The sequence below is a fragment of the Raphanus sativus genome, chromosome 4 (assembly GCF_000801105.2).
Source record: "Raphanus sativus cultivar WK10039 chromosome 4, ASM80110v3, whole genome shotgun sequence".
Taxonomy (NCBI): domain Eukaryota; kingdom Viridiplantae; phylum Streptophyta; class Magnoliopsida; order Brassicales; family Brassicaceae; genus Raphanus; species Raphanus sativus.
In genome coordinates, this window is record NC_079514.1 from 34,300,456 (window position 1) to 34,314,819 (window position 14,364).

Here is a 14,364-nt window from a genome sequence, read left to right on the forward strand (position 1 = left end):
TACTACAACAATAAGATTTGCCATCAAACAATGGAAACATCGTATCAAATCCAATACTAAGAAGTAAAAGAGAACCTAGTTTTACGTACCAAAGAAACTTGACCAGAAGTCTGCAGAGCCTAATTGAGAAAAACGTCAGACAAGATCCTCCCGTAAAATAAACCACAATGTCGAGAAGATTCTTCCCCTTGTGCTAATTTGGTTACCCGGCCGGAAGTCAAATGTAGTGTTTATTAAAACTTATTTTATTACATAAGTAAGGGTAGTAATTTACATATGGTATCTTTCAAAAATTTGACCCCAAAAATGTATCTTTCAAACAAGAAAAAAACAAAAAAGTAATTACATAAGATTAACATAAATATAGAAATACTAGAAATAAGTTTTTGTTAATTACTTTTTGTTTTTTGTACAAGATTAACATAAATATAGAAATATTTACCACTTAGACGTATCTATCAACTAAACCACATATTAAAAACTTTTACCACTTAGATTAATGTATAAGATTAACATAAATATAGAAATTTAAACAATTTTGGAACTAAAAAAATCTTGGGAGAATTACCAATTGTGACTCAAAACTTGGAGTCAAACCCAAAAGAGTACCCCAACTTGGGTCAAAAGGCAAAAGTACCTAAAAGGCTATTGAAATTACACTATCTCCTGTGAACAAACAAAAAAAACGGATTTTTTTTACGTTTCTACCCCTCGCAAGTCGTCTGTAACAGACGACTTGAAAATAAGTCGTCCAGACGACTTTAATTTAAGTCGTCTGGACAGTTATTCTTAACATAAATTAAAAATTTTGTAAAAAATATTTGATAAGTGAAAAATTGGAATTATGTAAATTAAATATGTCTTAAGAGATATAAATTAATATATAACAAATTTCAATTGTTTTCAGCCCAGATGAGTGAAAGTAGTGAGTCATGATATTCTTTAGTTTTATGTTTCATCAACATATGTTGTAGTATTGTATGTGTTCTTAGGGTTAGATTTTGGAAAGCATTAAAAACCGTTTTTTGAAAAATTTTTAAAATTACCTAGGCGTGTTCATTTCTGTGTATAGTAAACACTATTGAAGTATAATTTGATTTTATAACGTGGTTAGTAAGTTAATTTAGTCATTTTAGTTTAGTGGTTCATTTTAGGGTATTGGACGACTTAATATTTAGTCTTCTGTTCCCAGACGACAAAATATTAGGTCGTCTGATGTACATTATCAGCCAGAATATCGTCTAAACCGGACCAAACCTTAAAGTTTACCAATGTACTTTTAAAGCTAACCGATTATTTACCCAATATATAAGGTGATTTTTTTTTTTTTCATTTCCCCGCGAACAGAAACCCTAACAGTTCTCTCTCACCGGCGATATCAAAGGCGATTCGAATTCCCACTATTTCCGAACAACCATCGTTCTCAACGTCGGCTATCTATCTCACTTCATTCTCACCGTTGTCGCCGCAGCTCTCTCTAACCCTAGCGCCGCCGATTCCTCTAAACCCTAGCGCCCCCGCTTCCACTATTTCCGAACAAACCGTCGCCTCGCCACCGTGCTCACCAACGTTCTCACCCCGCCGCTTACTATAACACTAGCTAGCACCGCCGCTTTCTTCTAAACCCTAGCGCCGCCGCTTCTCTCTGTAAACCGTAGCGCCGTTTCTCTGTAAACCCTAACGCCGGTAAGTCATCAAACTCGTGGAAAAGATGAACATAAAAACGTTGTCTCTCTTCAATTTACTCATTCTCACCGTTTCACGTTTATTTTTTCAGATCTATAACCACAATGACGAGTACTCGAAACTCCTTCTGCGACTAATCAGGTCCGCTTGAAATTTTTCTACTGGAAGACTTGTAAGTAAGTCGTCTGGAAAGTCTTCAACCTGGACGACTTAGTACGTCCATTTGGAAGACTTTCCAGACGACTTAAATATAAAGTCGTCAACTAAGTCGTCCAGTTGGACGACTTTCTAGACGACTTATATTTAAGTCGTCTACTAAGTCGTCTGGAGTAACAATTAAGGCGTGATTGATTTAGCTTTGTTCTGACTTCTATTGTTGTCTTTGATTATTTTGCAGACAAAAAGGATGGATATTCCAGAACTCCCCCGTAGGTTATACACATTAGGGGAAGAGCCAGAACCCCACAATAGCATTTCGTATCATACGGATAACACGAAGTTGCATACTGCTCTTAGGGAAGCTCTCACTGATGCTGAATTGAAGAGCTCAAGGAGTCGAGATGGGAGTTTTCATCAAGTTCAAGGAGCAGGGATTTGGTTGGGCTTCAAGGCTGGTTCACCACTTGCTCGGTTTAAAGCTGGACATTAAGAAGAAGTACGAGATGTGGTGTCTCGTTGGGTCCAGAACCTGCGAGGTTTTCACTGTTAGAGTTTTGAACAAAATCACTGGTCTAAACTGCGACTACATCGAGGACCTTGAGACACCAGAATGTGAAGTTAACCCCCACAGATGGTTTCTTTCTGGGAGATGATGGGAGTTCATCGGGAAGCTGGGCCAAGTACTGATCAGATAATAGCAGCACTGAAGAGATGTGGGGATTGGTCCAGGGAAGATCGCAAGCGACTCGCGTACCTTTCCATCTTCACTGGATTCATTGAAGGGAAAAAGTTCTCAAGCGCTACACGAGCTACTCTGGCAAGGCTAGTGATGGATTTAGAAAGGTTTGAGAATTATCCATGGGGGAGAGTCGCGTTTAAGGTGCTGATGGACTCTTTGTGGAAAAAAGATATTACTGGCTGTTACACCGTGTGGTTTATATAAGTTCTTCAGGTCTGGGCGTACACAGCTATCCGGGGTTGGGTGCTAGTATTGGTCTACCAGAGCAAACAGTCCGTCTCCACCGATTCTGGCTTACGAGGGCAGCAGAGGCCGCAGATTCATGAAAGCTGCTATCTTGAGTCAGGGTACCTTTCCATCTTCACTTAATTAAGTCGTCTGGAAGGTCTTCCAGCTGGACCGACTTAGTAGACGACTTATTATAAGTCGTCTGGAAGGTCTTCCAGCTGGACGACTTAGTAGACGACTTATTATAAGTCGTCTGGAAGGTCGTCCAGCTGGACGACTTAGTAGAGCGACTTATTATAAGTCGTCTGGAAGGTCGTCCAGCTGGACGACTTAGTAGACGACTTATAATAAGTCGTCTGGAAGGTCGTCCAGCTGGACGACTTAGTTGACGACTTATAATTAAGTCGTCTATTTAGTATTTTGTTTCAAATATCTAACTCGATTCTTCTTCTATTTACTGCAGACCCGCGTGATCAACTTTGTTGAGAAGGACATTAGTGAAATGTGGCCAAAATGGGACCTGAGGTTGATGACGTGCCCGCGGAGAACATCATAAAGTCATGTATGATCGGAGACCGTGGAAGTGGACCATGGATTGCTGGGAAGTCACTGGTACAAACCCAAGTGTTGTGACTCCATCGAAAAAGAGCCAAAGAGATGGTTGTGGAGGAGGTGGAGGAAGACAATCAGAGACCTCGAAGAAAGCTCGTAAAGAGGCTCCTAAAGAGGCTCCTAAAGAGGCTAGAGAAGAGGCTCCTACAGAGGCTAGAGAAGAGGCTACAGAAGAGGCTAGAGAAGAGGCTAGTTGGGTGACCAGAGAGGAGTTAGAAAATATGTTCAAGGGCTTAGGTGACATGATGAAAGATGGGTTTAAGAAGTGCATCAGGGAGATTAGGAAGATCTCCGATAGATTGGAAGCTGTGGAAAGAAGGTTGGTCACCAATCAGGCTACCCCTCAAGCCCCAGAAACCGAGGTTAGTAACAAACAGCCTACCCCACAAGCCCAAAACCGGGGTAGTAACAAACAGACTACTCCTCAAAAGGATCAGCCTACACTCAAACCAATCATCCTACTCCTTCCCCAGACAGCCTGCTCCTCAAAAGGCAAAGCCTACTCCTCAAAAGGCAAAGCCTACTCCTCAAACGAAACAGCCTGCTCCTCAAACTAAACAGCCAGCTGCCCTCAAACTAAACAGCCTGCTCCTCAAACGAAACAGCCTGCTCCTCAAACGAAAAAGCCTTCTCCTCAAAGAAACAGCCTTCTCCTCTGCCCAAAGAGGTTAGTATCAAATCCTCTCCCAACTTTTATTTAAGTCGTCCAGGGTTAACTTGTTCTCTTTATTGCAGAGATTGTTGCCGGAGGATACAGCAGATGAGGCGATCTCGGTATATAAGATCTTGCCGGAGGATAAAGCAGATGGTGTCACCTCCAAAGAGATTGTTCCTCTCACTTCCACTGACCAACCGAGCTTCGCTTCCAACGATCAACAACCGAGCTTCGCTTCCACCGATCCAAGCGTTCCAGTTTCAGAACCGAGCCTGGTTGTATTGGACCAAACAGCTCCCACTGCTCTGTGCGTGCAAGGAGTGAACGAACGAAGAAACCTGCTCCCACGCAGATATCTCCTTATACGGCAGAGAGAAGGAAACTCCTTAGAGGGGAAAGTATAATCCATTTCCCACACTAAACAGACCTAAGATGAAGGAGCTCGTTGATTGGTTGAAAACTGATCCGTAAGTGATTGCTTTACCCATAATAGCTTGATTTAGTCTACCAAAACTGATTGCTTTTTTGTTTGTAGTGATTATTTCACTAAGGAAGAGGACAAACCACGTACATCACCAACTTGGTGGTATCAAAAACCTCCGACATCCAAAGCATGGCTGGAAGACGTAGTAAGTCTCTGCTATCTTTAAGTCGTCTGTAAATATAAGTCGTCTGGAAGGTTTTCCAGCTGGACGACTTACAAATAAGTCGTCTGGAAGGTTTCCAGCTGGACGACTTAGTAGACGACTTATTATAAGTCGTCTGGAAGGTCTTCCAGCTGGACGACTTAGTAGACGACTTAATTATAGTCGTCTGGAAGGTCGTCCAGCTGGACGACTTAGTAGACGACTTATTTGTAAGTCGTTCCAGCTGGAAAACCTTCCAGACGACTTACAAATAAGTCGTCTGGTAACTTGTCTTTGTATAGATTTGTAAATATATAAGTCGTCTGGAAGGTTTTTGTAAGTCGTCTGGAAGGGTCTAACTTGTATTATTTTATATGCAGCATATAGATGCTGGATGAATGTGCTGAGGCAGAGGTATAAGGAGAACCCACAATGTTTCCGGAGCGAGCGAATGTGCTTCCTGGATCACAACTTTACCAGTCTTGGAGAGAACAGTATCTGTTCTTCAAAGCATCGTCGTCTGATCACAATGGTTTAGGAAAAATGCTACCTAGTGGGGCGGCGAGTTGTATGACGGATCAATGCCTTCATTTGCCAATCAAACAAGAAGTGGGGGAGGACATTGATGATATCTATGCGCCACTGAACTTGGACAACAAACATTGGGTGGCTATTTGGATATCGATCCCTAAGAGGCACATAGTCGTCTGGGACAGCATACCTTCAACTACCATACCAGAAAGATGGGATGAGATAATGGAGCCTTTTCTCGAGATGGTCCCTTATCTGATGTGGAGTGCGGAGACCAGATGCATGGGTTGGAGCGATACACATATGAGAGACTGCTGAAAGATGTACCCACGGCCAACAATGGTGATTGTGGTGTACGCTGCAAAGTACATTGAGATGTCATGCTCTTGGGGTCCCCTTTAGCCCTAAAGACTTTGCTAGGTCCAATGCGAAGACTATGAGGGATAATATGGCTTTGGTTATATGGACGGAGCTTGTTGATCAGCATCTGAAAGATAATGAGGATGGTGGTATGTTTGTGGGCATGTATGATTAGATACACAAATCAATTTGTATGTCTTGTATAGATTTTTTAACTTGTATAGATTTTTTAACTGTATAGATTTTTTAACTTGTATAGATACACAAATCAATTTGTATATTGAACTATTGATACAAAATCTATTTGTATATTTGAACTATTTGTTTACACAAATCTATTTGTATGTTTGTGGGCATGTATGATTTATTTGATTTTCTAACTTGTATAGATTTTCTAACTTACAAATAAGTCGTCTGGAAGTTTTCCATCTGGACGACTTAAAATAAGTCGTCTGGAAGGTTTCCAGCTGGACGACTTACAAATAAGTCGTCTGGAAGGTTTTCCAGCTGGACGACTTACAAATAAGTCGTCTGGAAGGTTTTCCAGCTGGACGACTTACAAATAAGTCGTCTGGAAGGTTTGGACGACTTACAAATAAGGTAGTCTAAAAATAAAATACACTGGACGACTTCGTAAAAGGTCGTCTAAAAAAATACACTTGAAGGGATAGTAGAAGGTAGTCTAATACACTGGACGACTTAAATACAGTGGACGACTTCGTAAAAGGTCGTCTAAAAAAATACACTTGAAGGGATAGTAGAAGGTAGTCTAATACACTGGACGACTTCGTAGAAGGTAGACGAAACACTGGACGACTTAGAAATTAGTCGTCTGGATGGGTAATCAAGACTGGACGACTTAAATTTAGGTCGTCTGGACAACTAGTCAACTGGTTGTGTACATTGTGGTTTCGTATGGCCAGTTTCCTTGCAGTTTGAGCATCTCCGTGCCCTGTGTTTCTTCCTGGGTTTGTGTCCTCTCATCCTAGATAGCTCCAACCAAGATTGCCATCTTGATTTCTTCTGTCTCCCCGGACCACGCTTTACGTTTGGAGGAAAGCATTCTCGTTCCTCAATATGTTGTGACACGATAGGATATATATTCTCTGAGTATCCTGCATTTAGATGATTCTTTGAGTAAAGTGGACATACAAGTGTGTCGATATGCACACCAGCATGTGTTCCAGCTGCTATAGCATGAGAGCAAGGTATTTTCTCCACTCTATAGACACCACAATCACACTTTACATGTTCCAAATCAACCACACAGTCCATTTTGCCACCTTTGACAAAGAAACGCCATCCATCAATTGGTTCGACCGTCATCGTATCCACTATCTCTGATCGAACAACAAGCAAGTATTCAACACCCCGGCTATGTACAGTTGGGAGACTCAAAGCATCTTGTCTCCTTTTCCAATACCATTTTCCTAACTTCTGCCTTATGAACTCCAGTAGGAACGGAATCGGAAATCCTCTTGCTCGCTTCAGTGCGGAATTAATAGATTCAGCGATGTTGCTTGTTTTTATGTTGAACATGTTCCCCTTACAATAAACCCTTGACCATAGCTTGGCGTCGGCCTTCTCCAAATACGTTGCAAGTTCCGGGTTTGCACTCCGTATCTCAGCCATGTACCGGTTAAAATCGTAAACCGTGTGCGCATAAGCAGCCCCTTTCACCAAGTACATGAGATGTTTCCCTTTAAACTTTTTGACAATGTTATCTTGAAGGTGATAATAACATATTCCTCGGGTTGCCCAAGGAAACACCTTCTCACACGCACTTTTAATGGCCGCGTGCCGGTCAGAGACTATCACCAGAGGCTTGTCATGAGATATACAACTAGCCAATTTTGTGAAAAACCATTCCCAAGAAGGTTCATCTTCAGCATCCACGATCCCAAAAGCCAATGGGAATATCTGAAAATTGCCATCTTGTGCGGCTGCAACTAACATAACACCTCCATACTTTCCACTTAGGTGAGTTCCATCCACCACAATGACCCTTCTCTGATACTTAAAACCTTTGATAGAAGCTCCAAAAGAGAGAAATAGATACTTAAATCTTTTCTTAGAATCAAGTTCTATAGCCGTGATAGAATCAGGATTTGCAATGGAGATTTGCTCGAGATATGAAGGCAGACGCGAATACCCTTCTTCTGCTGATCCTCTCACCAATTTCTGTGCATATAACAGTGCTCTGTATGAAGTGGTGTAATCAAGCGTCATGCCAAACATGTTCTTCATTGCATCAGTGATATGCTGTGGAGTTATCCCATCAATGATCCCAACACGATCAATGAAAAGACTACCAACATACTTTGGAGTACAGTGTCTCCGCTGAGCGATTCGGTCTCCAATTGAGCATAAATGTTTTTCCACATACTTTGTTACCCAAAACGTGTTTGTCCCATGTTTCACACTCGCTCTGATCTTCCATCCACAACCGCTAACCCGACATATTGCCACAAGGAGAGTTTTTGTTGATTTGTATATTCTGAAAGAAAACCTACCCCTCACTGCTGTCAACCGCAGCTCTGAAAGCAGTGCATCCTTGCTAACAAAACTCTGGTTGACATAGATGCTGGTACAATCCGATTTTCCTCCTTCAATAGCATTTGTCTTAGCATATGTCTTTTCAATTTCTTCAAAACAAATATTATCATCATCTTCCTCGTCCTCATCTAGAACCTTTCCATAAAGACTGTAATCCCCACCATTCTGATCCGTTTCACCAACAATAGTGTTATCAGCATCCTCCTCCCCATTTTCCTCCTCCCCATTTTCCTCCTCCCCATCTTGATTTTCATCTTCAACAGACTCATTATCACCAACATCTTCAAAACATTCATCAGCCTCATCATTATCACCAACATCTTCTTCCCATTCACCAGCTTCATCATTATCACCAACATCTTCTTCCCATTCACCAGCTTCTTCTCTTTTCTCTGAAACCGTTTCCACCTTGCTGCGGCTTGATACACAAAGACATACTCTATGCGTTTTGAGTATCTCGAGCAAGTTTCGAACTTGTCTATCACTTGTAACATGAATGGGAGGACTGCCTGGAGTCATCATCATTTCTGCTGGTAATGAGTAGCTAATCTCCACAGTCACTGATCTCATGTCCAGGTTATAATCTTCTTGAGCCATTGCAACAAGTTCAGCATGTGTTGAATCTTCATTCAATAAAAACAATCTTGCTCCTTTGAGATCATCAACCACAAAATCCCAACGGAAATCTCTCAACAACCATTCTCCATACACTGCATGTAACTTAAAAATCATCTGCAAATATTCAAAATAAAACACATTAGTAAACATAGAGAAAATGAAGAAGTTCAATAAACATTATCGCAGACGACTTAGATTTAAGTCGTCCAGAAGACTTAAAGGTAAGTCGTCTAAAGAGGTCACTTTTGCAATTGAAAATTAAAAGGGACGACTTAATTCTAAGTCGTCCGGCTTTGTTTGTTAAAAAAAAAATTTCAGACGACTTATATATAAGTCGTCTACGAAAAACGGGCTAGTTTTGCATTTGACCGAATCGTGTCAGATCTTTGACTATTTCTGGACGACTTATAATTCAGTCGTCTCTGGAAAGTAAAAATTTCAATATTTTATTCAAACTAGACGACTTACACGTAAGTCGTCCTAGGTTAGTTTTGTAATGAAAAATAAAACTTGAAATTTAACTTTCTCCAGACGACTTAACTAAAAGTCGTCCAGCTAGACGACTTAATTTAAGGTCGTTCGGGATAAGCAAGGTTTGGACGACTTAATTGGGAAAAATTCTGGACGACTTTGCTTTCCCCGGACGACTTTAAATTAAGTCTTCTGACGGGACGACTTTATATTATGTCGTCTGGTAAAAGTTAAATTATGAAGTTTTATTTTTCAACTACAAAACTAACCTAAGACGACTTACACGTAAGTCGTCTAGTTTAATAAAATATTGAAATTTTAACTTTCCGAGAGACGACTGAATTATAAGTCGTCCAGAAATAGTCAAAGATCTGACACTATTCGGTCAAATGCAAAACTAGCCTGTTTCTCGTAGACGACTTATATATAAGTCGTCTGGACTGTTTTTTTTCAACAAACAAAGCTGGACGACTTAGGTTAAGTCGTCCGTTTGACCAGAAGACTCATCAGTAAGTCTTCTACATACAGATGACTTACTTGTAAGTCTTCTACGCGAACAGATTTTGAAAAAAATTCAAATTCGTACCTTAAACTAGGTGAGATGACTTCGTTTGCACACAGGGTCTTCTCCAACCACCCAGAACCTCAAACGAAAGCAACCGTAAGTCAAAACGAAAGAAATATGGCTCTGTCAACCATCGACCATATTTTGAATCAAAAGCTTCAGTTTTTTGGATGAATATGGAGAGAAAGTGAAAGAAATGTTGTTTTTAGTTCATAACAATTGAAACAGAGAGAGTGTAAAGAGATTTACGTGCATTAAAGGGCATTAAAAGCTCCAAACAGTTCGTACAAGGTTGTTCCCACTATTCATGGCAGTGGCAATATTGTAAATACTTGAAGAAAATGAGGTTGAGACAGTAAAGAAGCCATTTTCGAAAAACAAAAAAAAAAGGGTTAATGGCATTTTCGTAGATAAAATGCAGATGTGGGGGTTAAAAACTCAAAAAAAAATGAGTCAAAAGAAAAGGTTAGTTTTCTGTTTGAATTCAAGTTTTGAGTCACTTTTGCAATAAGCCCAAAAATTTTTCGAAAAGGAAACAAAAGATATGTAATCTTTCGAAAAGGAAACAAAAGATACTCCCTCTGTTTCATAATAAGTGTCACTCTGAGCTTATTTTCTTGTTACACAAAGAGTGTCACTTTACAATTCCAATGTAAATTATATTAATTTTCAGCTGAAAAATAATTGCAAACTGCATTGATTTTATAAATAATTTTATTTATCTAAAATACTATTGGTCAAAGAGATATAATTAATTACAACTTACATATATTTCAACAACTTTCTTAATTTGTGTGAAAAATATCACAACGACACTCTTTAAGAAACGGAGAGAGTATGTAAGTATTATCTGAAGGAAACAAACTTTTCAAAAAGTAAATAAATATTCACCGACTAAATTAGATAATTCTGCAGTTATTAGGTTTTTAAATATTATAATGATTCACTCAATCTCTTATATATCCTTAATATATATAAAATGAAAAAATATGTTTGGTAATAAATATTATTTTAAATTTATGTGAACTTCTTAACACCACCAATAATTACTTAAGCTGAATCGTTAACTGTCACTTGTCACTTGTGTAGTTTATTTTTATATTTACTTATTAGATGAGTATTCCTATCAGTATTCAAAAATCCGTATAGGCCAATCCAAAAATCTGAAACTTTCATGAAACGATTTTCTACGGTAAAAACCGGTTTAGACGCTTGTCTAATTAATCATTTAAACCGGTTTAAAATCCAAATGTCTTTTTAGAAAATTGATTGGAAAAAAACTCTTTGATTCCTAATTTTTGATCATCTAATTTATTCTCTGTTTTTTTCTTCCATTATTCTTTCTTTTAATTGAACAACATATCCTTTCATCTCTCCTAGTTTTCAATTTTGATCTTGAATTTTTTTTTTCATATTTTACTTTGCTTTATCTGCTCCATTTCAAAATATTTCTTTATTCATAGTCTGGATTAGTAAATATTATTGACAAACTTTACATGAATACAGTGCAAAGTAGTCTGAACCTCTTTTAATGCACTGGATTGTGGTGGTCGAGAAGAAATTACGTCCGAAGAGATTATTATGTCGATCTTTAAAGATTATGTAGCAGGGCTTCCAGAATTTGGAGGTATTCATGGTGGTGTGTAATCAGTTTATATGAAACTTATTCTACAGAATCATGTTGAAAACATAAACTAAGCGGTTTAGTGGTTTTGAGGAAGCTTCGGCCCTAATACAGATCCGGGTTCGAATTTTACTGGTCATTAGGAAATTAACATTTTGACATTGCCAGGGAAAGGGGATCGACACGTGGGCTGAAACGTATGCTTCAAACACGTGACTAGTCTACACCCACTTCTGTGAAAGCCATGATATCTCTGTATAATCCAAAAAAAAACATAGCATAAATATTTGTATTATTAAGTTTTGAAATTATTTTAGTTTATTGGAGATATGTATGAGAAATCAAATTGGTTGAAGAAGAACATACAAGGGGGTCAAAGAAAACTTTGGATAGATCTGTTCTTGAGGTTGAAAACGATGGATTAGGTAAGTAATATATAAAATGTTTGACATTTACAATTTACCGACTTTTTTTTTGTCACTGAAATTTCATTAAAAACTAAGAAATGGAGAATGAGACCAAAGATGGCTCAGCTCCTGAAGTCCACTACAAAGATAAAAAGACTTGAAGAGCCTTTTTTGCTACAACGCCGGCTAAAATAGAGAAGAGATAGAAACAAATTGATGCAAAACCAGAGGAGATCGAACGGATGTCTTCCACAATTCCGATGATTTCTTTAGACTGGAAGTTGCCGGAAATAGCTCTGATGAGCGTTGAAATGTTGGTGAAAACCTTAAGTTTTGAGAACTCAAGGGTCAGCACCATGCAAGAGGGTCGCCTCGCGATAGCCTCTGCAATTAGGGGAGATCTGATGTGACTGTGACCCAAGGATCCATGGATTGGAGCTTCTAGGTCGTGGCCTGAGAATATCCATCCAAAGCCCCCGGATATCTTCCTGTCTTTTACCCACACTGCATCCATCTCACATATGATCAAGTTGCTGTCTTGTTGGATACTTTGAGCGTGTCTGATGCGAGTCTGAGCTGGTGAAGGTGCGTTTCTTGTTTCCTTGACTGTAGTGAAAGGCCATATATGCCTAGATTTGTCTATAAAAATCATGACCAATGGAGAAGAGGCTGTGTAGACTCTCCTGGCCTGTGATAGCTGAAAAAACAGTGAAGCAAAATCAAGCACAGCATCACAGCTATGGGCTATGTGAACCCTGAAAACTGAAGCACAACAGTGGCCTGTGAACCGGAGGGATGCCTCGGTGAAAAAGCTGTCGCCTGAAGAACATGGAAGGGAGGTTGAGTTGCCAGTGGAGCAGTAGAGTTTGAAGATTTTGCGGCTGATTATGGATGCTCTAGATATGTTGCTCGTTGTGGAGACAAACCGGAGTGCATCCGAGCTGCAGCGATTGAGTAAGACTGTAGCCATAAAACATTCCACTACCAATGTATCAACATCCAAAGTCCAGTCCTCGAGACTTCGAAATGTTGTGTCTTGGCGAGAGGAATGTTTGATAACAGCTAGCATCCACACTAATACACTCACATCCACAAGATTATCTTGCAGAAAAGCAAAAGAGGCCCTTACAGCTGAGTTTGACATGTAAAGCTCTAGTTGATGTTCCAGTTCTTGAGATCGTACAACCGCCGAAAGAGATCATCTTTTCCGGTGAGGGAAAGAGACCATCAGAGATAGCCAACATTTGCAGAGGTTAGACAAACGTAGATCTAGTTGGTGAAGCTCTACAAACGGCGGAGGTTGACGGTTCTGGTTTACATGACCCTGTGGAGTAGGGGACTCCGACAGTGACGCATCCTCTGCCTCCCACGAATCAGTGAGACTCCTCCTCACAGAAACGAGCTTCGAGACCTTGTTGTGCAGAGAGAGGCGGAACCAGACGGAGATGGACGACGGCGGAGCACAGAACGGAGAAGGAGACTGTGGAGGAGAGCTGTTGAGTGTAGACGGCGGTGGTGGTTGAGGTGCAATGGTCGGATCTGGTGGATCTGGTGGTTCCGGTGGGTGGCGAGGGTTAGACAGCATCGGCTGAATCTTCCGCCGGTAGAGAACAAAAGAGAGACGTGAAGTAACCTGGTTTCTCGGCGCGGAGGGCGGAAGCGGGGCGAGAAACGTTGGCATCTCTAAACGGAGAACTGGACCTTGGCAGAGAGATTAGGAGAGAGGAGCTTCGATCAGATGGAGAGCGTATCAACCGTGCCGGAGCACCGGTGGGACAAGCTCATCATTGGTGTTGCGGCTCCTCGGGTTTCGTGACAGGGAGAGAAACTCTTAGGGCGAACTCGTTTTACAATTTACCGACTAAATTAGATAATTCTGCGGTTATTAAGTTTTTATATAACTTATATAAGTTATCTAAAAACCTATAGATCATCTCTCCTAATTTTTAATTTTAATCTCGAAATTATTTTTTCATATCTTACTTTGTTTTGTCTGCACCATTTCAAAAATTTTCTTTATTCATAGTCTGGATTAATATATATTATTGGCAAACTTTACATGAATACGGTGCAAAGTAGCTGAACTTATATAAGTTATATAAAAACCTATATAAAATTAGATAATTCTGCAGTTATTAAAACTTATATACAGTATAATATTTATATAACTTAGATGTATGGTTCTTTAAATATATATGCATATAACAGATGAGATCGGATATTAATTTCTAAAAGTATTACTCCCTCTGTATCAATATAAGTGAGTTTTAAGGGTTTTTATTTTATTTCAAAATAAATGATATTCTCACTAATTTAGATAAAATTTAATATCATTTTAGATCTGTGACCAGTTACAAAATAACGTATCTTTTGATTGGTTTAAATAGTGTTATTTAATGATATTTTTATTCAACCAAGATAAATCACATAAAAATTTGTATTTTCTTAATCCTTGTAAAAATTTTTAAAATTCACTTAAAATAATACAGAGAAAGTAGTATTTGTAATTTATTTCGTTTCTTACGAA